General features: G+C 40.2%; 1 protein-coding gene across 4 annotated transcripts in view; it reads right to left on the reverse strand.

Moving 5' to 3' along the window:
* The window catches only part of PTPN14 (protein tyrosine phosphatase non-receptor type 14), a 153323-nt gene that overhangs the window by 95328 nt on the left and 30299 nt on the right, over positions 1 to 27696 (reverse strand). The window contains exon 1 of one of the 4 annotated variants that reach the window (XM_081026394.1): positions 1631 to 1874. The exons of the other annotated variants lie outside the window; for them this stretch is intronic. The gene's annotated coding sequence lies outside the window, so the exon portion shown is untranslated. Of the gene's footprint in view, positions 1 to 1630; positions 1875 to 27696 lie in introns of those variants that run through there. 4 annotated transcript variants of the gene reach the window in all.

The following is a 27696-nucleotide window of genomic DNA, read 5'->3' on the forward strand; positions in this document are numbered from 1 at the left end:
AACCAACTGAGCTAACCAGCCGCCCCATAAATATATTTTTCAAACAGTCCCATCCAAGGTGGTTAAAAACAATAACCAAAAAAAAAGTGGTCCTTGAAAGGTAGAGCCTCTGTTACCTGGAATCACCTTTTCCCCCTGAGCAGTGGTTCCATCTTTTATTGCTGCTCTAACACTCAGAAGCAAATCAGTACCACAAAGCATCAAAGGCTAAGATTTTTCTACCAAAATGGGGAGCTCTGGGAGGACAGGTAATTGTTTAAACAAAATCATTTCCCCACCCGCTGCTGTGAGGATTAAAGCCCTGAGGTTTCTAAAGAGACATGACCTCCCACAAGAAGGATCTTACAATGTGCAAGTTCCCAATTTTGACTTTACTGGAACTTTTAAGGCATTCAAGGTACATCTTGAATACTTATGGGTAAAATAATAGTTGTGTGGGATTTGCTTAAAAATAACAGGGTGGGATCACTGCGTGGAGGGACAGTGGAAGCAATATTGTCCACGTTGATGGTTGTTGAAGATGGGAGACAAGGTATGTCAGGGCTCGTATCTCTGTCTACATTTTGTACATGCTTGAAATTTTTCGTATTAAAAACTTTTGTTTTAAATGAAAAGTACTTCCTAAATGGTGCTTTGTCAAGTAACCTGGTAAAACAGAAAACAGTGCCCACTTTGCAAAGGTATGTAACAGAATTAAATGGGTCAGAATTTTCCCTCCAAGCAAATCCCTCTTGCCCTTCCGAAATAAAACTTGCGTTTAACTAAATCCAATGGACAGAGTTTTTTGTTTCAGTTTTATGAAAGATAGCAGGAGACATTATTTTTGTAGGTAAGGTGACAGGTTGGATAAAAAATGCAAAGAACAATCAATCAGGCATAAGGTAAGGGACTCTCCCCAGGCCAACCTGCACACTCAACTGAATCAGAATACCTGATTCGCTTACTTTTCAAATGAGCCTTCTCTGTCTAGTCATGCCAGGAATGCTTTGTCCTAAGACTCCACCCTTCTTTGAGAAGGTAGAATCTGCACCTCTCTGATTCCAGTTCTTTTTGTTGTCAGCATCTACACCCACGGTGATGTGTGTCCTGGAATGTGGGAGCTAATCACGGCCAGGATGGGAGACTCCTGCGATTGTCAGATACTAAGAAAGCAATAAAGAGTACCTCCACTTTCAGAGCAGATGCAAAGACGGGGCAGCTGCTGAGCATGCTCTCCAATAGCCCCACTCCCCTTGGGTTATTCCCAATGCCCCCCATGTTACAGATTAGGGCACCGAGGCTGGAAAGGTTAAGAACTTGCCCAAGATCATACAGATACTAATGATGTTATCTGACTCCATGGTCAGGAACTATGCTAATAGCATTACCCAGAAAGGAGGCTGGACACTACAACCTGGTAATATAAAACTAACATGACTATAGCCAGCAAGCACATTGGATAAGGAAGACTGGGATACCCCATTGGCCGTGGGTCTTTGCTCACCCACACTGGACTTTATTCAGCTATGGCAGAGACGGACCCTGAGGCTGGTGACCCGTTTTCAGCCCTGGGATGATCCGTCCAGAGGGCATGGCACAGAATGAGTGCTGCCCCTGCCATAACACCCCCACCCCACCAAAGGCCTCTTACCTAGACGGCTTTCCTTGTACAGCTCTGGTCTGCACTGCGGACTGAGATAATCCTAGTAGGGTGCATATGAGCTCTTCAAAAACGAATCTCAAAAACAATCACAAGAGCAATCGAAGAGGTTTTCCAGCCTGGTCATATGACCCACTCATCAAAAAAGAAGAAACTCTCTGAGGGTAAACACACCTTGAACTTGCTTCGCCCTCCTCTGCGATGTGTGTCCTCAAGGGACAAAACTGATGAAGAGAGGGGCTCTACGTGAGAGGCTGTTGCAAGTGACCTCCCTTGGCAAAGTTTTCCACACCTCCCTTTCCTTCCTGCCCATGCCTGAGTTCCCTCAACTTCCCTCGCAGGTCCAGGGCTGTCGGATGGGAGGGACTCATCTGTGTCACTTCCTATCCAAACATAGGCAGCAGCCAAGCATCTCTGCCAATTCTTTCCAACTGGGTCTGCACATCCAGCGCCCAATTTCCCTGCATACACCTCCTTGTGCCTCGGTTTCTGAGCCCCACCAGCCAGCCTCACCCAGAGGCAGAGTAATTGCCGGGCATAAGCCACTTACAAGCTGTACGACCACAGCTCAGAAGCTGCCTCACTTTCTGCATGTATAACATGGCAGCGATAACATACCCACCACACAGAGCTGGTGGGAGGATTATAGGAGTTAGTGTTTGCTTGCACTGCTAATTATTGTTACTATTTCACCCAATATTACAGGAAGCCCAAGGAAACACAGAGGGCCTACTAAAGAGTACAAGAGTAAACACTGCTTTCCCACAAGCCAATAGCTATAGAACTTTTGAAGCTAAGGCTGTTCCTCATAAGAAGACAAAACATGAATGCAAAACAAGCAAGTACAGGTCCCACTGACAGGGAACCGTGACAGGGTACCCAGTGGGTTTCAGATATGTGACCACTCCAGTGAGTCAGGAATATAACTGAGAGGGTTCTGAGGTATTATAATGCAATCGCTTCTGTGGAGCCAAGAAGCTGAATCAGAGGGGAGAAAGAACGAAAACAGGTATGAACTAGTGTCAGCTGTTAAAGAGTTGCGTAATCCCAACTGATGTAACTAAATGTTAATTACTAATGGGAGAAAACAGAAGTTCTACACAGAGATGATCAGGCAACATGGAGGTACTTTCACGTGGATAGATTACAAACACACATGCACACACACGCACAACAAACCCATCGTAATTGTCCTTTCTTCTCTGTCCCCTGCCTAGTAGGAGCGCACACACACACACTCACACTACCTAAGTGGGTACTTGGAAAAACTTACGTCATACTAAGTAGCTCTCAGTGACATTACAAAGAAATGACATTAGCTGTCCACCTCTAGTGCGGTAACTTGACTGTCGTGCAAACCATTTGTTAGTTAGCATGCTTCCTAACTTCCTGTCACCATCGGTGACCTCAAGCTGAAGGTTGGCTCAGCTGCCTGCATCAGTGCTGAGCAAGCCTGGGCCTCCAGAAACAAGATGCTGCGTGTGGGAATGGCTCTCGCTGGCGTGGGGGATGTCTACAGCCCCGAGGGTGCGAACACAGTGAGGAACAGGAGGGCAAATGTCAAACGCTTCAGTTCTCAAGTTGGACTCTTAGCTCTTAAACACTGAAAAACTTAAACATGTACAATTTCTGGCACACTCACAGCTAATTAATACAGCAAATATGACACAGTGTAAACCTAATTCAAGAGGCTCCCTTCGGAAGCTCTCCTGATGTATACCTAGGTTTCAGAAGGTTAAGGATTTCCAACTTCCCTGGAAAAAAAACACCATCTACTGAAACTTTGTAAATAAATAAAAAAAGAAATATCCTGGGAAAAAGAATGCTTCTGTTCTTCCACTAGATTGTAAGAAGGCGGGAACCAACAAAGTTTTATACAGATTCGCAACCCCAAGTCCCTCTGCACTATAATTAACACGTACTCTGACTCAGCAATGCCCCTTTTTGAAACTTTCATCGGAAATAAAAGCAACAAATCTTAAGGATTATGTATAAGGATGTCACAGTCAACAGTATTTGTAGTGGAGGGTCGGGGCCTGAAAACACCCTGAAAATCCATAGTAGAGTTATGTCCAAATAAATCTTGGCATAGGATATTATTTAGGGTATTATGTAGTTATTAAAAATTAGGTAGATCTGAATCTATTGACTCAGAGCACAAGCCGAGCGGTGTACTGTTAAGTGGGAAAGGTTGCAGAATACAAAAGGCAAAAAGAAAGCAAAACCAGTCATCTGGTGTTTGTGCTTACACAGCGTGGAGAAAGGTATGGGATAGTTCCGTCCTCAAAGGGATGAAAGGTGAAACAGAAAGCTCTATTTTGTCTTCATGCAATCTTTGGAGTATTAATGTTGCATTAGACAAAAATAATAATAATAATAATAATAATAATAATAATAATAATAATTTTAAACCACTTAATCTCTGCCTTTCCTAAATACTATATATAAGAAAATTTGGACTAAGTCTTCCTTAGAGAGTAGTATTATATTAGCTATCTATTTGTCATTTCAACTATAACATCACCTGAGTGATTACTATGAGCCAGACCTGTGCTAAAAACTTTTATAGGCGTTGTATCATTTGATCCTCACAATCCCAGTTTACAGGTAAGGAAACTGAGACTATATAATCTGGCCAAAGTTCCATGCTAACGGGTGGCAGAGGCTGGCTCCAAAGCCCAGTCTTTCACCATGAGATTATTCTGGAAGATACACAATTGCCACATCTGTCTCCTTCCTAAATAGCAATATTTACAGCACAAGCTCATTAACCACCTGGTTTTCCGCGGCATACACAATCATACTTTGACAAAAAGCAAAAGCAAATTACAACAAAATCCCTCGCAATGAAGCAAATTCATTTTCAAAATGAGAACTGATTAAAACCACTTAAATCTTGGAACTTGCATGAGTTTTCATTCTTTTCAATTATTAGGGTGAAAAATGTCATTCTTCTACCTGACCTAAAATTTTAATAATCTTTAGTACTTTCTGATCATAAATTCATTATAAGAGGAAATCACAGAAAACTTAAAAGGAAAATATAAAAATGAGCCATAATGTCACCACCCAGAGATGATCAATTTAAAACTTTTGCATATTTTATCCCTTTCTTTTAATTAAGCATATTGAAAATTTGTTTACATTGTTGGGATTGTACTACATTGTTTTATATCTTTCACTCTTTTTGATTACTGCTTATGGTGCCATTTTACTGAAAATTTTTCAAACGCAAGTTTAAAATGTTGCATAATATTCATCACTTTATTTAACCTTTTAGATCCACATGTATTTAACCCTTTCTCCAGTGTTGAAATGTATGATTGGTTCTAACTTTTTGCTATGGTTCAAAAAGATTTGCCTATACCTGTGATTCTTTCTTAAGGATAGCTATCCTTAAGGATAGCAAGTCAAAAGCTATTCCTTTTTGAGAAGTGTCTTATTGAATACTCCCAAATTCATGCTGAAAGCACTGTCAAACGTAGAAGTTACAGCAAATTGCTAGTACTTCCATTTCTGTACCTGAAAAATGACGGAAATAATGTGTTTTCTTAATTATTTGAATAAAAAGCTGCATGCATAATGTAAACCAGAAAGAAATCAAACTTGGGAGTCGAAACAACCAAGATCAACTTATAGCTTTTTTTTTCTTAATGGGTGACAGTAAGCATGACTCCCCAAGAAGGCAGTACAAGAAATTTCAGCCCAAGATACATCAAAGTCGCAATGATGCCATGTGACAAGAGGTCTGGGCAGCAGACCCCTTCTCTCAACAGCTACAGTGCTGTGTCATAGTACCACAAGCTCGGGAGCAGTGGTTCTAAGGACAGCTTTTGAGAAAGAGAACATGTTCCCTCTAACAAGGGTAACTGTGGAAATGACTTGGCCCGAACAACAAATGACCATATATATGTATATATGGTCATATTTTATGTGTGTGTGTGTGTGTGTGTGTGTGTGTGTGTGTGTTTCCTCACTACTATTCATTCAGCACAGACTACTGATTGTGAGAAATCCCACAGAACAAGTAAAGACAGCCTCTCTGCCTATCAAGTCATAGAACATGTTAAGTAAGGATAAAAACAACGAGAGGCAGGTACACTGGGCAGCTGGGAAGAGATGAGCCCAGAGGCAAGGCGAGACAGAAATAAGGAATGAATGGAAATGGACACCAACCATCTGGAGACTGTGTTAGGATTCAGAATATTCTACAAAAGGTAGAGAGTGAGATGGCAAAGACACACGGCTCAAGAAGAAAAGAAGAGCTTTGAGTGTCGAGAGGTTTGTGCTGAAGATCATGTCCAACCTCATCTTATTTTCCATCAATGCAATATTTGAAACAGAAGCAATGGGAGATCCAAACAAATACACCACGAGACAAGAATAAAAATTAAAATATTCCAACATCTCACTGTTGCGTAAGTTTTTATTATTTTTAACTGTTCTATTCAAGTGAACACGTGAGCCAGTCATCAGTTCTCAAAAGCACTACTGTATTTAAGTCCGATTGGTAAACGACGATTCTAATGGAACAACCGAAATGAGTTGTGACTACTTAGTGAAGAATGAAGATTTCATCCTACTGATTTGGAAAAACGTAAGGGTACTTAGTCACTTACACACTAGGTTAGAACTTCTAAAGGGTGGCTAACCACATCAAAGAAAAATGACACAAGGCGACCCGATCTTGAGGGTTCATTTCAGTAACACTCTTCACAGTGTCGAAATGTCTTCTTTGTAAAATATACTTAAATCTCTACTGCTAATTTTATCTATTTCCTTTTAAAATCATTTCCCCTGAAAAGGGCAACTGGGAACCACCCTCTCGACAAAATATTATACCTTCAAATATTTAACTCTCTTATTATGACACTCACTGCCTCAGATTCTCCAACATAAATAATCCTACCCTTCTTACCTTCTCTTTTCATGTCCCAGTTTATCATCCTTTGATTATCTCTGTGGTTCCCTATTAAATCTATCTTCTTGTTTTCTTTTGGTTGCAGAACTAAAATGAGACAAGTTATCTTTACAACCTAACTCATTGAGATGAACTTATTATTCAACAGAAAAAAAACAGAGCACACAAGTCAGATTTGACCATAAAAACTTTACTTGAAGGAAGAAAAACTCTCACTAAAGGAAGACACCAAAATAAAATCTAAGCCTGTTCTCGTTTGTATCAGATAACGAAGAAAACAGGACAAAAGAAAAAATATATATATATATATAATGGGTCTGAGATATCTGGGTTTAATTCCTTGCTTTGTCTGGTGACTTGTAATCCAGTCAATAATTAGAAATTGGGAGCTAGAGGCTAGGAGATTGCTGAGTTTGAATTGTCAAAATAAAGATGTTTTCACCCTTTTCCCAATTGAAAACCCACTTCGGATTGAGAAGGGGAACAAGAGAAGGGAAAATGCTAAAATTCCATGTTTGATGAAACAAGGGAATTTCAGAAACCCCCACATCAAAAAATATAAATGCAGAAGGGAAAAATCTGGGAGAGCAAGCTGCATTTGAGTTAAGCCTCTTTAAATTTAACTTTGAGAGGCCCAAGGTAGCAGGTGTTTTGTTCTTTTTTTGTGAGGTGGGTAGCTGGTTTTGTTTTGCAAAGTGTGTAGGTTGTGAGTAGGTAAGGATTTCAAAGTAGGGGTGTTGTTGGAATGTCTTTACAAGGAAGTGTTAACCCTGCCAGTCCAGATGGAACAGGAAGTCAGAGGGCTCCGAGAGGGATGTCTCCAGGAGGAAAAGAAAGGGAAGTGGGGGTGAAATTATCTGACAAGATCAGGTCATGTGCAAAACTGTAAAGGAGGAGTTTCATAAGGCAACTGGAGGTGTGTGGGAAGATTCGGTCAGATGTTTAAAGAAAACCAAGCAAATGAAATGGTGACGACTCACCAGGGTGCTGATGCTGCTAATGACATGGAACAATGGTGAGGAGGAAAATGCAGAGTAACTGAGCAAGCTCCCACCACTCCCATCATCCTAGCTAACATTACTTACTGTGTTTGCTCATTTTTATTCTGAGCACTTATAAGGGCACTTCGTGTCTCTCCCAGGAGTCAGGAGGCTGTCACGACACAACGGGTACCAGATAGCCTGAGATGACAGGGGTGCTTCTCTAGGAAGGAAAGCTCCCCTTGAATGCCCTGGCAGCCTATGGAATTCTTTCAGCAAGAAGACAACATCCCCCTCAGTTTTAGGAAATCGGTGATAATTGCCAGGACCAGGCCTCACTGGACAAGAAGAGACGAATAAAGAAGGGCCAATGGACACTGAACTGGGAGGCGTGGACCTGAAGAGAAATCTAAAATCCCACTGACCTAGACCTCCAACTCCCCACGCTACCAGTCAAATAACACAGAAGGTTCATCTAAAGGCAAATATGGGACAGCTTTTGGACTGAACCTAAATCCATGAAGCGGGGTGACCCCAGGGATGAACACATCCAGCCTTTTACCTGTACATGGTGATACCTTGAGCACAGACATCTACAGAGGCTGGCACCACCATGGTCAATATTTCTGTGAGGGTCAGTGAGTTATGCTCACTACATGGTCAAAGCCAAAGGCCACACCCTAATTTTACCAGAAATTATAGTTGCCATGTATGGAGCATTTCCTCTATACCAAGTTGTGCACACGTGTGGGGAGTGGGCTGTGTAGAATACTTACTTGTGTAGACTATTGTTCTAAGACAGTATAAAACTGTGTGAATAGTAAAAACTGTGCCACTGCTCCGCCATCCGTGGATGGTGGACCTCCCAATCCCAGCTTTCCTGTCTCTGTGTCTTTTCTCAATCTCCTCACCCTTCCCCCTCAGGCAGAGCCCTCCTGGTTGCACGGGCCGCGACATACATGTATTATTTCCAGTACTCACATCACCAGTGCTGCAGTAGGCATTACACCCATTTTGACAGATGAGTAAACTGGAGCTTACAGGGTAAGAGTAACTTACTAAGACAACACACTAGCGAGTGATGGCGCTCACAGTCTCCATTAGGCTACGTGGTCTCCCATCTTCCATAGTGTCTTACAAGTATAAGCCTTTAGGAAGACTTTTCTATAGAGTCTGCAGGAATACAAGGAAGTCAACCTCCACCAATGGAAACAGAGCTCGGGACCTACCAACAGCGCTGTATACAACTAGTTATCACATTAGAGAAATATGTTCTTTGAGAACGTAGGATTCGTACAACAGGAACAAAGTTGCTAAACCACGCAGGGTCATTAGAAAAAGAAAACTAAGACAAGAGAGAGTAGAGGGCTAAAACCCAGTGTGTTCACTCGATGTGTGCCCGGTGTTGGCTCTAGACGCATGCCTGGCGTTTACGAGCATTGTTCCTCCTGTTTCATAAACAGAAAACAACCCCCTGCGTCCTTATACTCCTCCCAGTGGTAAACAGAGTGCAGTCTTGATAGTGCGGTGCTGAATAAATAAAGCAAAATGTGGGAAAGTGCTCAGATATTTATATGACAAACTCACACATTCCAAGTTTTAACTGTGGCATTTCTCAGGAAATCTGGAAAAGCTGACCCACTGTCCTCCAGATGCACAACCTTCTACCTATCCATATGCATTTCAGCACTTTGGTCAAACTCCCCAAAGATCTTTTTGTTCTACCTAAAAAGTAAGAAATACCAGATAAATATGTGAGGCTGAATGGGACAGTCTTAGGGCACGGATGTTAGGCCCCAGCTCAAGGTCATGGGTCATTTCATATTCAACTTTGGCGCTCCACAGCCTGGTGGAGCACTCATACATAGCAGGCTTTGTGTTGGGGGATTGCTTAAACGAATAAAGAAAGAATTGAAGCTAAGGGCTTATTCCAGGACAGATGGATGCGTTAATTACCTAGAAGAGGAAATACTTTCCCAATATGTATGTAGATCAAATCACCATGATATACACTTAAATATCTTATGTTATATGTCAGTTATCCCTCAATATAGCTGAAATTTAAAAGAATTTTTTAAAAAGAATAATACCAGATAAAACTATGTGCTTTTATGTTTTCATGGGTAAGTGCAGAAGTGAACACAAATTGCACTGCACCCATTCCTCTTAAGTATTAAAAAAAGCTCAAGTAAATTATACCTATTTTCCAAGGCATATGCATCTTAATGTCACTGATTTATGGGTAGGTTCACACAGAATTAGAGAAAGAAAAGGAACGTGAAGGAAGGAGGAGGGAATAAACATCTTACTGAGACATCTCAAAACCTAGCCAGACTAGAACTGAGGAAGGTGAATCAGAGACTGTTAAATCCAATTATAAGAGGAATAGGGGACAAAACCTCCATCAACCTATACTTTACACGTAACATATGAAAAAGGTTTGAAAGCATTTTTTCATGAGATAACACGCTGAACAGTGACATAAAGATAAGCCCACGGGGGCCCCTCTCTAACATGCCTAGGAAGGGAAGATAGACATTGTAAGGTGATCTTTAGGCTACAAAAAGGGCTGCATCTGAAAGAGGGGGAGGGGAAGGCAAGAAAGGATGGCTTTTCTAGTCGACCCAAACCTACCTCCAGGCATAATCACAATAGCAAACGGACACGGAGCAGAGCTGGGGCCTAGAGTTCATGCCCTAAAACACTGTACCCCTTCAGCCCAAAGACCTTGCCCTCATTACGTGACACTCACAAATGGCACCACGGGAGAAAGCAAAGGCTCTGTATACACCATATGGCATGTCAGCCAGCCTTTTAAACAGAAGAGCATCTTCACTCCAACTTGAATTTTGTACCGACCACAGGCAATCCTCTCACTTACGAGCCAAGAAAAGTAAGGCCAAGAGACAAACGTGTTGTCCCTGTTAATTTAAGATTATATGTCAGGACAATGGCCTAACCCTTATTTGTAAAAGTAATTCATTATTGCAAACATTTATCAAGGGCCTATGACGGGCCGAGCACTATGCTAGACAGCAGGGCTAAAACCACAGACACAGATAGGCTGTGTTTACATAGTTCACCTACCATGAAACACTGTAATTGTCTCTGAAACAGCTGTCTATTCTGGCACACAAAAGAATCAGTCTCTACAGCACGGAAGCAGGGCAATATCATGGCTGAGCACAAAAGCATCAACAAAAGGTGCACCAGCGTGAGTCTTACCTTTTTCTGAACGGTAGCTGTCCTTCTTTAAATGTCAAATACCAGATTATTAAGGAATCCCATTAACTTTCCCTCATTCAACTCATTTCCACTGAGCAACTAGCAGCTGTCAGACACACCGCAGACGCAAAAATGAGTACAACATGGTTCTTGTCTTCGGGAAGCTCATAATCTAGGAAGGATGAATTCTTAAGAATCGGAGAGGGCAAATGGCCTTCTCAGGAAAGGCGTCTGACAGCTTGTGTTTAAAAAGATTTCTGCAAAAGTGACACCAAGTACTATGATTGCCTTTTCCTCCTTACAGATTTCCCCAGAACAAGCACAGACATCAGAACAAGCTCTTGACCTCTCGGCTATGTTGGAATGCATTTCATCGAAAGGAGCTTGCTGCCACTTCTCAAAAAAATGAAATTTACTTTACCCGCCCACTATGGCATGCCAAGACATTGGAATTTTCCCGAATCCATGGTGTGGCTAAGGCTACTCCTAAAGATTAAATAAGGTATGAGGAAGGTCTGTGAGGATCTGGTCCTTGCCTACCTGAATAATGAGGAAGAGGATGGTGATAATAATGAAGGCGATTAATAATTGCAGTTTCAATGTCCTGAGCACTTATTGTGTCAAGCATTGTGCTAAGTAGTCCCAGTTCATTACGTCATTTAATGCTTATAACAGCCCTGTAAGATAGGTACATTATTTGTCCCCATTTTACAGATGAGGAAACTGAGGACTGAAGAGGTTGAGACTTTGCTCAGAACACAAAGCTAGGAAATGGCAGAGCTAAAGCCCAAATACTCACCCAGTGCACTGTGTCTTCCCTCATCTCCCTTTCCCCACATGTACCGATCACCTGCAATCGGCAAGAACCCACCATGCCATTTTTGACCAACCCTTTATTGATACTGAGAGGCCCTACCTTCCAATCCTGTCTTTCAGAACTCATTTACTCATTTGGTGTCACGTTTCCAGGAAACTTTTCTAGACTGCCCCTCTCTAAGGTCTGATGTCTCTTCTCTGGATCTGCTTTGCCCTGGGCATGGACCCTCTCTCTCACACCCTTTATCCCAACGTGCCATTAATTCATGAGCTGCTCAAGGTCATGGGCTATTTCACATTCAATGTCGAGCTGCACAGCCTAGCAGAGTGCTCACGCATAGCAGGCTTTGCGTTGGTGGACTGAATAAATGAATAAGAGAACTGAAGCTAGGGGCTTATTCCAGGACAAGTCTCTGGAGCTAGAGATACCCAAGTTCAAGTTCTGACTCCATTTCTTACAACTTGACCGATTTACTGCGTCTTTCTAAATCTCAGTGTCTCCTCTGTAAAATGAAGGCATATAGTTCAAAAGGCTGTTTGGAGGATTTAGATTAGCAGCTTAGCTCAGTAAGTGGCACACAGTATATGTTCAGTAAACGTTAGCTATTAGTTGTAAAGTATAGGTCAAAAGCAACCCTCTAATACCCAGCTCCTCTCTCCCCTCCAATCTCAAGGCTCTAAGCAAATAAAAAGTGACTCCTCCTATAATGGGGCTGGAGGGATCACTTTCACAACCAATCCAGGTCCGTTCCAGAACTAAACACTTAAAGATCATTTGTTTTTCTATAAAGCTTTGAGGGGAAAAAGTTTCACATATAACCTTGAATTAACCTTTCTCCCAAGACAAGCGTTTCCCTGGGAACTGATGACCTAGCTCAGAATAAAGCAATCGCTACTGTTAACATTTACCTTTGATAGATCACCATCCCTAGATCACTGTTACAGATCCTTAGATCTATAGATCCCTAGACCACAGTTAAAAATCGTAGTCACTTCATGCCATTTTCCTCAAAACACCGTGTGTGTCTAGAAATCAGACACCAGAAGTGTTTCCCGTTTGCATATATAAATGACAATACCGTGAAAGATGTCAGAATTCGTAGTTATATTTAGGTGATTTTAAGAAATATAATTTGCTTAATATGGTATTAACCCCATATTCAGTGGACGATTTATTGTTAAAATTACATTTTCTTTCATGGGTTTTTAAAATCTGCAGATTTCATTTTAATAATTACGTAGGACTAGGAATAACCTGGAAAAATTCCAAAAACAAGTCTCATTTTATATGTGCTCATGATGCTACAGTTTGATATTAGTTCCTGGATAAAACCGCAATATGAGAGCTCTATGGTGGCTGCATACTGCCAGTGCTGCTGGGATATTCCCACTTTTATTCACCAGTCTTGATATGCACAACTCTATTCCCCTTTGGGCTTACCACGAAAACTCCCAAACTTAGAAAGTTGGTTTTGGAAACAGACTGAAGGATGAGATGGGGACACAGGATTTTCCCAAGAGTTTATTTAGTTCATCTGAGTAGCTTGCCAGAGCAAACATCCACCTTATTCCTTCCATGATTCATTTTTCTTTTATATCCCCTCGTCCAAAAAAAAAAAAAAAAGGCTTATTTATTACACTAAATCTTATTCTAAAAACCCAGAACATTAAGCAAGAAATTCACTTGTATAGACAATTTTGATCGACTCAAAAGGCACCGGGGCATGAGTGAAGATGATAGACGCTGACATGCTGACCCACGTTACACACAAGAGTTTTACATACAAGGGTGTGTGTGTGTGTGTGTGTGTGTGTGTGTGATCAAAAGCTGCTCAAATCTGAAATATGGGCAGAATGATTATACTAGGAGGATTTAATACAGAACATATTCTTGTAAGTAGGTATTTGAAGAAAATAAGAACAATTTTTAAGGTGGTATCACTCAACTTCTGTGAAGATAACCAAATGAAGTGTTGGGACACCCTACCGGTGTCCGCTGTCCCATCTCTAGCTCCTTCCTTTTCCTCTTTCTCCCTTCTCTCTTCCTTACCTGACACATTACATCAGTGGTTTTGTCAGCCCAACTGCCTGGGCTAGCATCCGCCAAGCTTCCAGAGGTTGGAGATTCCTGCCACGCTAACATATGCTTTAAGGCTTTCTGATCAATCCAGGAGCCAGCCCTGGGTCTACTTCTCTTCACCCATGGAGTTAACCAACGTAAATGGAATGCTCCACTGCATTCCGCTATCGAACTTTAAGACGTTAGAGCTGTTCGTTTTCTGACAGAGTGGGAAGAGATTTTAGAAACTGGTCAGACAGAGGAAGCTTTTCCATGAACAAGGCAGAGAGAACTGAAGCTAACAAAATACGTGGAAGTCTAAAAGAAGAGCGGCCTCTCATGACATTTCTAAAGCCAAGAGTCACTACGACACTGTGCAGTGGAGGGCAGAGAGGGTGGGAGGGAGGGTGATTCTGTTCCTTGACAAGTTTCGAGGATAAAAGGAATGCAATATAATTAGCCATGCCAGCCTTGTGTAATTTTCACCACAAATGAACTTATGGGAAAGAGATACCTGTAAGACCTGGAATTGCTCTTGTTCAACTCATGAAACTACAGTGTTTCCCCGAAAATAAGACTGGGTCTTCTATTAAGGTTGGCTCCAAAAGACGCATTAGGGCTTATGTTCAGGGGATGTCATCCTGAAAAGTCATGCTAGGGCTTATTTTCCGGTTAGGTCTTATTTTCGGGAAACACGGTAAATAGGTCTTGGGGATTACTTCACAGTTCGCTTTGGATCAAGGAGCAACTGTCTGAAAACTGGGGCCAGCATTTGTGGTGAGACATATTCTCTCTCCTTGGCCTCAGCCCAAAAAGAGATGAAGTCACAACCAGTTACTCATGAAGGTGACAAAAATCTAAATGCATTACAATAGTTAAAACTTGGGCATTGAAGTAAGAGTCCTAAAATTGAATACTAAGTTTGAGTTTTAACAAACTAAAATCTTGGGCAAACTATCGAATCTCTGAGCCAGTTTCCTCATATATAAGAAGAAAGTAGGAACTACGCTTTACAGGGTTATTGGAAGGATTCTATGAGATAATGGACGTAAAGCAGTTATCAGAGTATCTGGACCACAGATAAATTCCTAATAAGTTGTCTTTATTATAGCTACTCCAATTGGAGGAAAGATGGCACAAAATTAACATTCAAGAAATAAAGAGATTTGAAAGGTGATATTAAGAACTTAAAATTATTTGATACCTTTTGAAAAACAATTCAATACAGTTGACCTTTGAACTGTGTGGGTCTACTTACGCATGAATGTTTTTCAATAAATATGGATAGTACTGTATATGTATTTTCTCTTCTTTATGATTTTTAAATAATGTTTTCTTTTCTCTAGTTTACTTTATTGTAAGAATACAGTATACATATATATATGTAATATACAAAATACGTGTTAATTGACTGTTATGTTATTGGTAAGGCTTCCAGTCAACAGTACACTATTAGCAAAGTTTTGTGGGAGTCAAAAGCTATATGCAGATTTGACTGTGCAGGGGAGGGGGAGTGAAGCCCTTCACCCCCACATTGTTCAAGGGTCAACTATAATATTAAGGTAAGGAACAAAAATTAAATGGTCAAAAATCTGTAGTAACTCAAAGGAGTCCAAGTAAGAAATAATGTGGCATTAATCCACTCTACGAGAAAATGTATTTGGATAAGACTTAAGTTCCCCAAGTAAGATGGGGCAGGAAAAACACTGTTTGAAATAATTATGATACACTCTTTTATTTGTCACACCCACTGATAAACAACGCTTCATGTTTTCTCAACATAAAAATAACACTCTCATGGCATTCTTGATCCTGAGCTCATAATGTACTCAGTAATTTTCCATTTCACTTTTGGGCTCACAGATTTAGAAATGTACTTCAGTTCTTAACCAAAATATTTATGCTCTAAAGTATTTATTGCTCCTGCATCACCAGATCCCAGGGTACAGATGAGAATGGTATCTAAGAGGAAATGTGGAATACTAGTATGCAAAGTATTCTAGAGCAGAAGGTCAAACTACGGAACATACTTTTGTACTGTAACAGGATAGGGCTGGGAGCAGAATGAGGCTGAGCCCAGCCCTGCCCAGGGAGCTCAGCCCAGGTCCTCAAGGCAAGGAATTCTAGCTGCAGTACACACTGACCACACACGTGACCAACACCGACGCACTGGAACCCCTGGGGGAAAATGGGTTACTATGATCTGCCCAGCTCCCCAAACTTCAAACAGATTTGCAAATCGTTGGTTTTCTGCTTCTCTCCTGAAGCAACATCTTTATTTTCAAATGAAACATTACAATAAAAGCAGAACTGTATATACTCTATAATCCACGTATCCTCTGTGACACCCCCAGTCGCAAGTCCTGGGACCCCTAAAGTAACCAGGGAATAGGATTTCAAAAGACAAACTAAATGAGAACAGGAGAACGATTTGAAAATCCTCAAGAAAAATTTATCTGGAACATGTACATTTCTATCATTCAGCTTTAACTTGATCTATTATTATAATATGGGACTGCTTTGGTAAATCCTAAAAGTCCTATTCAAAAGTATCCCAATGTTCACGATTAAACTACAAGGAAAATGGAATAGTAGAATTAAAGTATTAAATCAAGCTAGCTCAGTCTAAATGTAAAAAAAATAAATTTATAAAAGTGCCAGAAGAAAATGCATTATAAATATGAATGTATGGAAGTCTTTCCTCAGTAAGATCCCAAACTTAGAAACCATATCAGATTTCATTACATAATTTAAAATGCCTGTATGGCTAAAGACAAAATAAAGCAGCTTAGAAAACAAACACCACCTGAGAGAAAATACTTGCAATATATCTAACAGACAAAAAGTCAGTATCAGAGAAACCCAATAATAAGAAACAATAAAAAACAGGCAATCTATAGCTGAAAGACATCGGGCTAAGAAGCATATAGTTTTTCAACCCCAATATCAGTAAAATGTAAATTACACAGGCATAAAGGGCCATTTTTTTCTCTCAAGTTAGAAAAACAATTAAAGAGACTGATCATTTCCAGTGCTGATGAAGATATGGAAGTGTTTTTTATTGGAATATACACAGTTTTTTATTGGAAGGTATTTTTAAGGGGAAATTTGGCATTACCTGTAAAAAGTTATGTGTGCATGACCTTTAACCCTGTAATTCTACGTCTAGGAATGTATCGTGCAAGATTCTAAATGCATCTCCATAAAAAGGTGTTCACCTCAGCATTACTTATAATAGGCAAAAGTGGATAACACTAGGATATTGTGTGGAACATGGTGCAAATGTTTAAAAGAACTAGGATCTGTACATCCTCACAGGACACAGAGGTGACCAAAGTACTGAGTGGTAAAAGCAGGTGCAGCATTATGCTTGGTATAATTGTGTTTTTCGTCTGTTTTCTAAAACTTTATGTTTCAGATTATGTATGTACGTGCATAGGAAACGTTCTGGGAGGACACAAACTGTCAGTTGTTGGTAGGGTGAAAAGGGGAAAATACAAAACTACATCAGCATGTTGTTCCCAATTTAAGCAGGGAGAGAGGGAGAGAGAGAAGAAGACAGAGGGAAGAGAGAGAGAGAAAGAAGGATAAAAGAATTGATAGAGTGATTTATTTATCCATGGAAGGTAGGATTCTGAGTGATTTTTTATTTGCTGCTTTATAAAATTTCCTATATTACATTTTCTACAATGATCATTATTACTTTTATAATGAGAAAAATACTGAGTTATGTTTAAAATGTTCTAATGAAGTGCTTGAAGGGCTTTTAAAAACTGGAGAAAATAGTGTTTATTGAATGTTATTGTTTCTGTCCTAAGAACTAGACAAAAATCCAAGGGCAAAGCCAAGAGTTAAACTGCGCCTTCCTCTTTCCGTTCTAACACTGATTCTTCTGACATGGCTCACAAACATGACACAGATTAATTTTTTTAAAAGCATATAATTGAACACAGGCTCTAAATGTTGTTCCAATTCAATAAGAGCTGGAATAATTATAGGTTTCATGGAAGAAGGCAACACTGAGCTGAATCTTAAAGAATTCAGAGGGGCATAGAGAAAAAGAGAGAACAGGAATCCAAAAGTTCTTCAAATTATCTTATTAGTCTTCGTTTCTCAATCTGATAGCTGTCAATGTTGAAAATTGCCACTTAAACACCTAGCTTCCAAAAAGAGATTGAAATGTGACTATACAATAGTAAAATGTACATCAAAACATATTTAAATATGCACATTTTCAAATTATCTAATTCCCACCCCCAAGAGAAAGACTTCAAAGCCAATAATCTACAAGGTGCCCCACTACATTGCTGGTGGTATGACTTCCACGGCAAGCAATGTGGCAATACCTATTAAAATTACAAATGCACAAACCTTTAACCTAGCAATTCCACTTCTAGAAATTTATTCCAAGACTCATACATGGGTGGACATTATTTTGTAATTTCAAAATCTGGAAGCAACCTAAAAACTTCACCACAGAAGACAGGGTAAATAATGGTACATCCACATAAGGGAAAAAAGAATTTGGAGACCCTTTATACACTGAAAAAAAGCAGCTTCCGGGGTAAGAGACAATACCCATACAGAGCCGAAGTGGTGCAGTACATTAGACGTGTGGGAAAAGGGGGAGAGGGATATACATATGTTTGTATGTATACAAAATATCTCTAGAATATATTAAAAACTACTAACAGTGACCTTTTAGAGGGGAACCTGAGACTAGAGAACAGCGGTAGAATGAAAACTTTTTACTGCATAATCCTGTGCACTTTTTAAATTTTGCATTGTTTATCTTTCATCCAGTCAAGCAAAAATAAACATAACTTAAAGTTTAAATTTAATACATTTAATCTCTGCCCTCAACGTGAAATTTCAAAGCCAACACTTTAACATGGAAAAATTTATCCATTTATATAAACTCGGAAAGTCTGCCAAAGTTCAAGTAACTAATTTTTTTAAATGGTTAATCGGTCAAACTCTCTGTAAAGCTGTTATATTATGCCTACGAGATAACTCCTAAAAAGAAAATAATACTCAGTTTTGTTTGATATCTCTCACTACAGAAACACTCATCCCATTACAGGAAACTCAACTTCAAAAGCCACTATATTTCCTACAGGAACTGTTGCTCTTGGTGACATCTGTACCAGCCACTCGAGGAGGCGAGAGGGAAAATGGTTCTACCTGTGAGTGTTCCTGGTAGCAACCCTTGTGTGATATGTTCTCATTCTAGGCAATGAGTCACAATTCCAGCTTATGGCATTTGGGCTTTATACTTAATTCTGAGACATCAATGAGGATGTGTCCGAGAATAAAAGGTTTCTGCAGAATGTCTCCCAGATAAGTAACACATATCCACAGGTGTCAATATGGTTGATATATTTGTGGCAATTACGAAAGATACCTGAAAACGCATCTTAGCAGCCTGGGACCAAAGACGGTTCCAGACTCCAATGAGAAGGGGCCATAGATCCACCCTGCTCCCTTCCCAGCCAAATCTACAACATCCCCAAGTCAAATCAAACTTTGTTCAAACATCTCGACTTCCCCTGTCCTTCCATCGGGCATGGCTTCACCTCTCCCGAGAGCTCTCCATTCGAGAAGCTTCTTAGAATCAGGGCCATCCTGTCAGCAACCGATGAAAGCCACCAATACCCTCTTCCTTGAACTCAGTAAATGGCTTTTTTTTGCTGTTCTTAATACAAGAGCAATTTCTCTTGAACACGTCCCAAGGTGTCAGAACCACCAAGGAGCAGATAGAAAGAAATGTTCAGTAGTCAATTTATCACAAGTCTCACCAGATTTCAATGTATATAAGGAACGTTGGCTATCACAGAAGGGGACAAAGGAATAATTGATTACAGTCTATCGAAGGTCTTCATAAGAAACTTGGAAAGAAATCTGAAGCCAGCAGAGGCCTGCCCTGGGACGATAGCATCAGTGGGTCTGTGGGGCCTCAGATCCCTGTGTCATTAATGTGAGAAAAACAGATTCATTCAGGTGAGTGTCAGAGGAAAGATTTAATTACTTGGTAATTATTCATTACTGTTAGAAACTATGTAAAACACTGACAGGGAAGGATCCGCCATGCTCAGCAGTAGTCTAGCAAACTAAATATAGTAAATATTATAAAAATGTATTCCAAGTTGATAGGCTAGGCAGTTTAAGTAAATACCAAAGTTCAAGGAATCATGTGGCAAATGGTGACATTCATGTGGCGGAACGGGGCAAAAATGCTAAATTTGTCTTTTCATGTTTTAATAGTATTATAATGTAACCATAATAATATTACAGCCTCAAACGCCATAAGAGACCTGGTTAAACATAGGACACTTAATCAATGAATACATAATAAGAATTCTACCAACAAGCTGCTATAAACTGCAAGTGACCCTGTGTCTGTCTTATCCCTGTGGAATTCTACCTAATACTGTGCCTGGAATGTAAGAGCTTAATAAACACTTGTTAAGGAAATGAATTGGGATCACCAGGTGTAGTACAGAGAAAATGAACTTAAATCCATTTTTCAGGCTATGTACGTACTCAATTAATTCTAATGGTTATTATTTTGAAAATGTTTCCATGTGGTGGCTAAGCCTGGGCTTCAAGAGACAGAGCTTGGGTTCCATTCAGTGCTGTCTCTTATTAGGGAGGCAAATGATACCCACTTTCTAAGCCTGTTTTCCTAGGTGAAAAATAAGCCTCAGCTTCCTATAAGGTGGTAAAGATTAAACCAGAACAATATATGCAAATAGTGCCTGACACGTCATAGGCCCTGAGGAATATTTGTAATATTATTTAAAACATTTTCACCATTTCAGAGCTAAGGAAAAATGCTAGGCATTTTAATGTAAACTTTGGAGAAAAGGAGTGTCTGAATGTCAAGGAATTAGAAGAAATTATCAAAAACAAAGGTAGACTTATTTGGTTATGTAAAAGTGTTTCTCAATGAAATACAGCACAATGACATCCAAAAAAATAATAGAAAATATATACGTGAAAAACAAGTGAAATGGTATTGTTATCCTTATATTAATTATATGCATAGGATGTAACCAGATTTCCCTAAAAGTTTTTAAAGATTGTAGAAAAATTAAATCAGTTGTTCAAATTTGTAATTTAAAAACCCTATTAGTATAGATTATGGACAAGGCATATAAGCAGCCTAACCCTATAAAAAGTAGACAAAGTACCTAAAAAGAAAATTCCAACCAAAAAGACAAAATCTAATTAATTGACGGATTCTTGAGTTTTAAATCCTGATTACGAAAATCATAATATTAGTTTATACTTGGAGACACATATCATTAAAAGTACAATTTAAATACAATTTTATTTAAGATAAACAATAAAAACCCCAATAAAATGGCAAAATAAGTGTTTACTGTGGCCGACATTATTCTAAAGTCCTTTATAATAACTCATTAAATCTTCAGAATAATCTCCAATGACATATAAGAGGTAATCCGACCTAAACATATGTTGAGTATCGGGGTTTGGGGGGTTGCAGGGGAGGAAGACATTGAAAGACATGGCATCTTTGACACAGCTCAGTAATCAGGAGCAAATCTTACTTAAACATAGCCATCAATTTTTCATCAGCTGCCCCTCTTCCATTCTTATCTCCAATATCCAGGTGTATATTTGGAAGACAAGATAAACTTTAAAACTAGAGTTTATAAAAAAGAAAAATCAAAACCAGCATTCAGTTTTCACTTTAAATTTCATTTCAGGACTGTTAACCGTTTCTACCAGCTCTCCAAGGGCTCATTCTTTCCTCTCGCAGAGCCAAGTGCAGCACTTTAGTATGTGGTGTCCTAATCCTACTAATGTAATGTTGGTCTATGAACAATTTGTCCGAGCAATTAGAGAAAATCATGGACATACTCAGCCGCACAAAGAACACAGCCTAATATCAGCAATAATTACGAGTCGTTTCGTTTTATCTGCACATAAAATATTTCTACCTGTTCAGCAGCAAATGTACCTGACTTCCTTTTATGTCTTTTTGTTTATTTTAGCTCACAGCTGACTCTGAGCTTCCACAGTAAGGACAAGCCTAGAGCAACTGGAACGAACCATTTTGTGTATCGACCTTTCCCTCTATGAGGGTGTGTGAGAAATAGGAAACTCAGGTTCCTTCTCCACACTGCAGAATTAGGAATTAGTAACTAGAATTCTGCCAATGATGTCACCACTTCACAGTTCGTCCCCACTAGTTATGGAAATGTGGGAAAGTTCATGTAAGACTAAAGAAAGGTCTTCTAAATTACATTATAGAACATAAAGCCACTGCCACTGCCTCCCCTGAGCCCCACCTCTGAGGAGACCTTAACACCACACCGGGGGGAGTCAGAAAATACATGAGAACTGTGACCTCAGTCAATTGCCATTTAGCCAGACAGGGAAACTTCTTGTCCCTGCTGTACCCTAGCACCTAGCCTAGCCGCTGGGCAGCTGCCCCAAACATATGAGAGCCAGCTCCTCATCAGGAGCTTATCACACGTTACCCTTCCCTAATCCTTACAGCAAAGTTCTATAAGTCTGTATTCTTCCCATTGCACCAAACCTGCCTCCTGCCCTCTATCACCTTCCCACAGCTGTCATATCCAACTTGAAGTCACCAAACATATGACAGTCACAACAGAAACAGAGCTGTGAGGGCCAGAAAGTCCACACACTGTTATCCCAGCCCGATTTCCAAATGCGAGACGTAGCACAGCCATGGGCCCTGGAACAGTTCTCAGATACTGCCAGGAAGTTACATATCTCCAAGGTACCACTCTGCTAGGCCCTGGGGAAAGTTCAGTGCATGAGGCATGGCCCCAGCCGTGGCTAAACTCAATCAAGGGGAAACCAACAGGTAAACAAGACTTAGTACACCCAGGGAAAGGGGCTAGGTCCGGAATTCTGGGGAATCTTCCTGCAGGAGGTAAGGTACATATGACTCTGAAGGACAGGAGGATTGGCTTGAATTAGGAAAAAAAATAGCTACCTTGGTGCTTATGACAAAAAAAAAAAATAGTGAAGAAGAATGAGTTTACTAAGTTGACTTTAGTACCCAGTTTGTTTAACGCGATAGGAGGTGACACTGTCACCAAGGTAGGGAATATAGGAAGAGGGACTGGTCTGAGAAGAAATCGAATGGATTCTGTTTGTGATATTCTGAGCTTAAGACATTTGCAGTCAATCACATGGAAAATCCAGTAGGCAGCTGGAATGTGGGGGCTCTGACGAGAGAGGGGACTGAGTTACACACAAGCTCAAAGTAGTCGAGGATATGGACGTGAATGCCCCCAGAGAAAAGTGTCAGGAGGGCAGAGGACCAGGTAGGTGCTAGACCACACCTACACTCAACAGGTGACCAGTGGAGGAGGACCCTCAAAGGACAGTGGAAGGGAACACCCAGGGTAGGAGGAGGAACAAGGGGGGTGGGTGCGCCACCAAGGTAATGCTTCAAGGAAGAAGCCATGGTCAATGTCAAATTCCAAAGGAAAGTCAAATAAGATAAGGACTGAGAACTATGAGCTGCGGCTGTTAAGAAATGTCTGGCCTCTTGCCAAAGGCAGAGTCTGAGAAGTAAGGATGCCAGCTATGAGCACGAAGCCAAAGCCTGCATGGGAGATGTAGCCAGCCCTCAGAACTTTCTCAAAAACCTTAGCTACAAAGGAAAAAGACCAGTCATTTTTTTAAAAAAGGTTTTATGGGATGAAAATTATTAGCAAAGTTACATAGATTTCAGGTGTACAATTCTGTATTACATCATCTACATATCACATTGTGTGTTCACCACCCAGAGTCACTTCTCTTTCCATCACCATATATTTGATCCCCTTTACCTTCATCTACCAACCCCACCCCTTACCCTCTGGTAACCACTATGAGTTTTGTTTCTTCATTTGTTTTTCTTGTTCTTTGGTTGTTTTCAGATGATTGGATAAAGAAGTTGTGGTATATATACAGAATGGTGTATTATTCTGCCATAAGAAAAGATGAAATACTGCTATTTGCGACAACATGGATGGATTTTGAGATTATAATGCTAAGCGAAGTAAGTCAGGCAGAAGAAGTTGAGAACCGTATGATTTCCCTGATACGTGGTATATAAAACAGTCTTCTATTTTTTTAACTTAAGGGTTTGTAACAAGCAAGACATATTCCAACCCAGACGAAATCGTCAGTTCAGAACAGATTTACAATGAACTCTCAGGGGTAAATCCAAGCCAGAGACATGCTGGCCATGGCCGCCACACATCCTCAGCTGAGACAACAGATTCACCACTATGAAGAAAGGAAACTGAGAACAACGGCTTATATAGATTATTAAGAAATGAGACTAGGACCCTGATAACGAGTATGGAATCATTAATACCATTAAGAACACATTTCTCAGAACTGGGAGAAACTACTTCACAGCCAACGTTTTTTAAAAATATAAAGGCTGTTTCTAATGTTTATAGAATGTTCTTAAGTGGGCAAGGGCACCAAAAGCTTCAGTTGGACATAACAAATGGTGAGTCTGAAGCTGCATCTCTATGGTGCAGGCATTCTACCTGGTAACCACCGCTCATGAACCAGGAATGGGGCGGCTGAGTCCTCAGAAACAGTCCACCAGGTAATGTGCCCAGCTCGAAGCAGCCCCTGTGAAGGGGAGGGAGAACTCAGATCTTTCTTTACTCCCTTTGTTTTTATTTTTTATCTTTTTCCAGTCCCGATGGTGGTTCCCCATAAATTAGAAAATCTCACTGTCATATGCAGCACAGCAGACTTTTTAAATGACCTGTCTGATAACAAGGGTACTATATATATTTTATATATATATATATATATATATATATATATAATACATATAATATATATATTTTTTTCATATATATAAAAATATATATAATTATATATAATATATATATATATATACTTTTTACACTTTAGAAAGGACCATTTTATATTGGTCTCTAACTACACAGTGATCAAGTTAAACGAAAATTCGAAAATTCGGTAGCATTTTCCTAGTCTCTGAAAGATGGCAAACTCTTCATGGACACCACCTGCTTTCTTTGCAAGGAATGAGTCATAAAACTTCTGTGCTATGTAAATTTTATTTGCAAAAGAAAAAAAAAAAACCTTCACAGTCTCACATACTTAAGAGAAAAAACTATGGGAGGTATATGGTCTTAGTCAAAAGTAAGGAATGGTTAACCATTATTCATTCTGAGCAGCGGGTCTTCATCAAAGATTAGGTGTTATGTCTGGCATGCTGCAGGAGTTAACCATTAACCGACTGGCTAACAATAACCCGGACAATCCTCCCCACCCTTCAGGTCTGCAAACCAGACAGTGAAAAGGCAGGAATGCCTCCTGTCTCTAAGTCTGCAGATACGGTTAATCCCCGAAGAATGCTCTATCAGTAAGGGACATCTCAGAAGTCAAGACCTCAACATATATACCTTTTTGCAATTAATCCTGAGTCCATAGGGGTTCACTCTAGAATATTAAACCCTAAAGTGAAATTTTCAACAGGTGTACATAACACCTTTAACCCTGAAACTACAAAGTAGCTGTCACAGAGTTATAAGTCACTCTTCTCCAGGATTTGGGGGTTTTAGACATTCCCATTATTTTCACCAGATTGATTCGACCAACTTTCTTTTGTTCCAGTCAGTACCAACTAGCAGTATAGCAGGGAAAAGGATCATTTGTTTACTTTTCTTATACGGCTACTTTAGGGTATTAGTCCTTCTAAGTACACTAAGCTCTGCCACCATGAGATGGTTCAGCGTTCTGGAAAAACGCTCATAGTCACTCCACCTTTTCCTTTTTCACCTTCCTTGCCCTCCACAATCTCACCTCAAAAAGCTTAATTATATTTCACAGAACAGTGCTCTCAGGACGAAAAGGGACTCCTCTGCATTGGACAAACAGCTAAGGATCCTCTCAATCTGTTTGCACTTTTTCTGGGTAGGTCTAAGGCTAGGCCAGAGCACAGTCGGTCTTCTGCCATGTTTCTCCAAGCAGTTCAGGTTCTTAGCTTTAGTTCCCGATTTCTTTAATGGTTCTGCTAGTTAGGCTGGTTAGATAATTTTTTGTGTCTTTGTGCAGGAAGAGAACACAATCATGCGGACAAGATTTCCCCATGTTACACCGAAGCAATAGTAGGAAACACATTTTTACATCTCTTGAAAACTCACAGATTTGAAGCTACTAAATAGGAAAATACAAAACAATGGCCAAGAAGCCCATGAAAAGATGTCCAACATCACCAGTCATCGCAAAGGTGAAAATCAAAACCACAATGGACACCACCTCACACCCACTAGGATAGCCACTATCAAAAAACAGAAAATAACAAGTGTTGGCAAGGATGTGGAGAAATCGCAACTCCCGTGCACTGCAGCTGGGAATGTAAAATAGTGCAGTTGCCCTGGAAAACAATATGGAGGTTCCCCCCCAAATTAAAAACGGAACGATCATATGATTCCCACGTCTGGGTATGTACTCAGAAGAATTGAGAGCGGGCTCTCAAAGAGATATTTGCACACCATGTTCACAACAGTACTATTCACAATAGCCAAGAGGTGGAAGCCACCCACGTGTCCACTGACAGACGAAAGGATAAACAAAATGCGGTCTAGACATACAATGGAATATGATTCAACCTTAAAAAGGAAGGATGAGGCTACAGTGGGGCTGGACCTTGAAGACATTATGCTAAGTGAAATAAACCAGTCACAAAAAGACAAATTCTGTATGATTCCAGTTATATGCGGTGCCTAACACAGTCCAATTCCTAGAGACAGAATGGTGGTACACCCTGGGGCTTGCGGGGAGAAAGGGCTGCTGCTGAGTGGGCACAGAGTTTCACGTTTGCAAGATGAAAAAGTTCTGGTGATCTGTTGCACAATGTTGTGAGTATACGTGACACTACGCAAAGCATATGCTGCAAGATGGTTAAGATGGCAAATTTTGTTTTCTCACCACAAATTTTAAAAGATAATTTTAAAAAACAAACCAATAAAAAACCTTGCAACAGGGATGCTGGTCCAAATATCAACTCACTCTAGGGGATTTTTAACCTTTGTAGTGTTTCTGATTTACATATTTAGCTAAAAAATTATCTGGCCTGGAATAGGAAGCAGCAGAAAAACCTAAAATGTAGTTGGGCAAAGCCGTAGAGCAGAGGCTGAAAACTGGCAACCTAAAGGTGTGAGGTGGCCCACAAATGTTCACTCACTCATCTCGTCAACAAGCATTCACTGGATGCCTACTACATACCAGGCACTGTTCTAGACACTGTGCATACAATAGTAAACAAAACATTGAAAGCCTGGCTTACATTCTGCTGTTTGCTTGGCCCCAAGAACTTTATTTTAAAATCTGAGCTTGTTGCCACTATTTAAACATCAAGATGTTTCACACAAAAATATAGATATCCATGAACTCTTGAGGGGAAAAAGAAATCTGAGAGCACTGACCTGAATCTCAGCTTAGCGACAACGAGCAGGGATTGAAGTAACTACCCCATTGACAGGGAAGCACACTCTGGTTTGGCCGTGGTTCCCACCATTCCGTGTGACTACAAGCGTGTTTCACTCATTTATTCTTCCTGCCTAACCCTACAGGCATTTGAATCTTTAATCTGTACAGGATTTTGGGCCTGGTCTTCCAAGTCAGTCTTCACAGAGTCTGAATTCCACATCCGCCTCTACTATCTATTTGACTTGCACTAAACTCTCTGCCTCAGTTTCCTCATCAGCAAAATGGCATGATAAGAATGGTACTTATTTCACAGGGTTGTCAAAAAATTAAATGAAAAAATGTATGCAAAGGGTTTACCACAGTGCTTGGCCCAGAGTAAGCCCTCATTAAATACTTGCTTCATTATTAGTTTTTATTGAGTTTGTTATTACTCTCACCATCACCAGCACCATCGTGATTATTATTGCCAGAAAACAATTAAAATATGGAGTGAATTCTCTGACCCACCTAATTGGGAAAGACTCCCTCCTCCTTTGTGCCACCCCACCCCCCAACAATTTTTCTTTTGTCCACTCTTTAC

The sequence above is a fragment of the Rhinolophus hipposideros genome (assembly GCF_964194185.1).
Source record: "Rhinolophus hipposideros genome assembly, chromosome: 19".
Lineage (NCBI taxonomy): Eukaryota > Metazoa > Chordata > Mammalia > Chiroptera > Rhinolophidae > Rhinolophus > Rhinolophus hipposideros.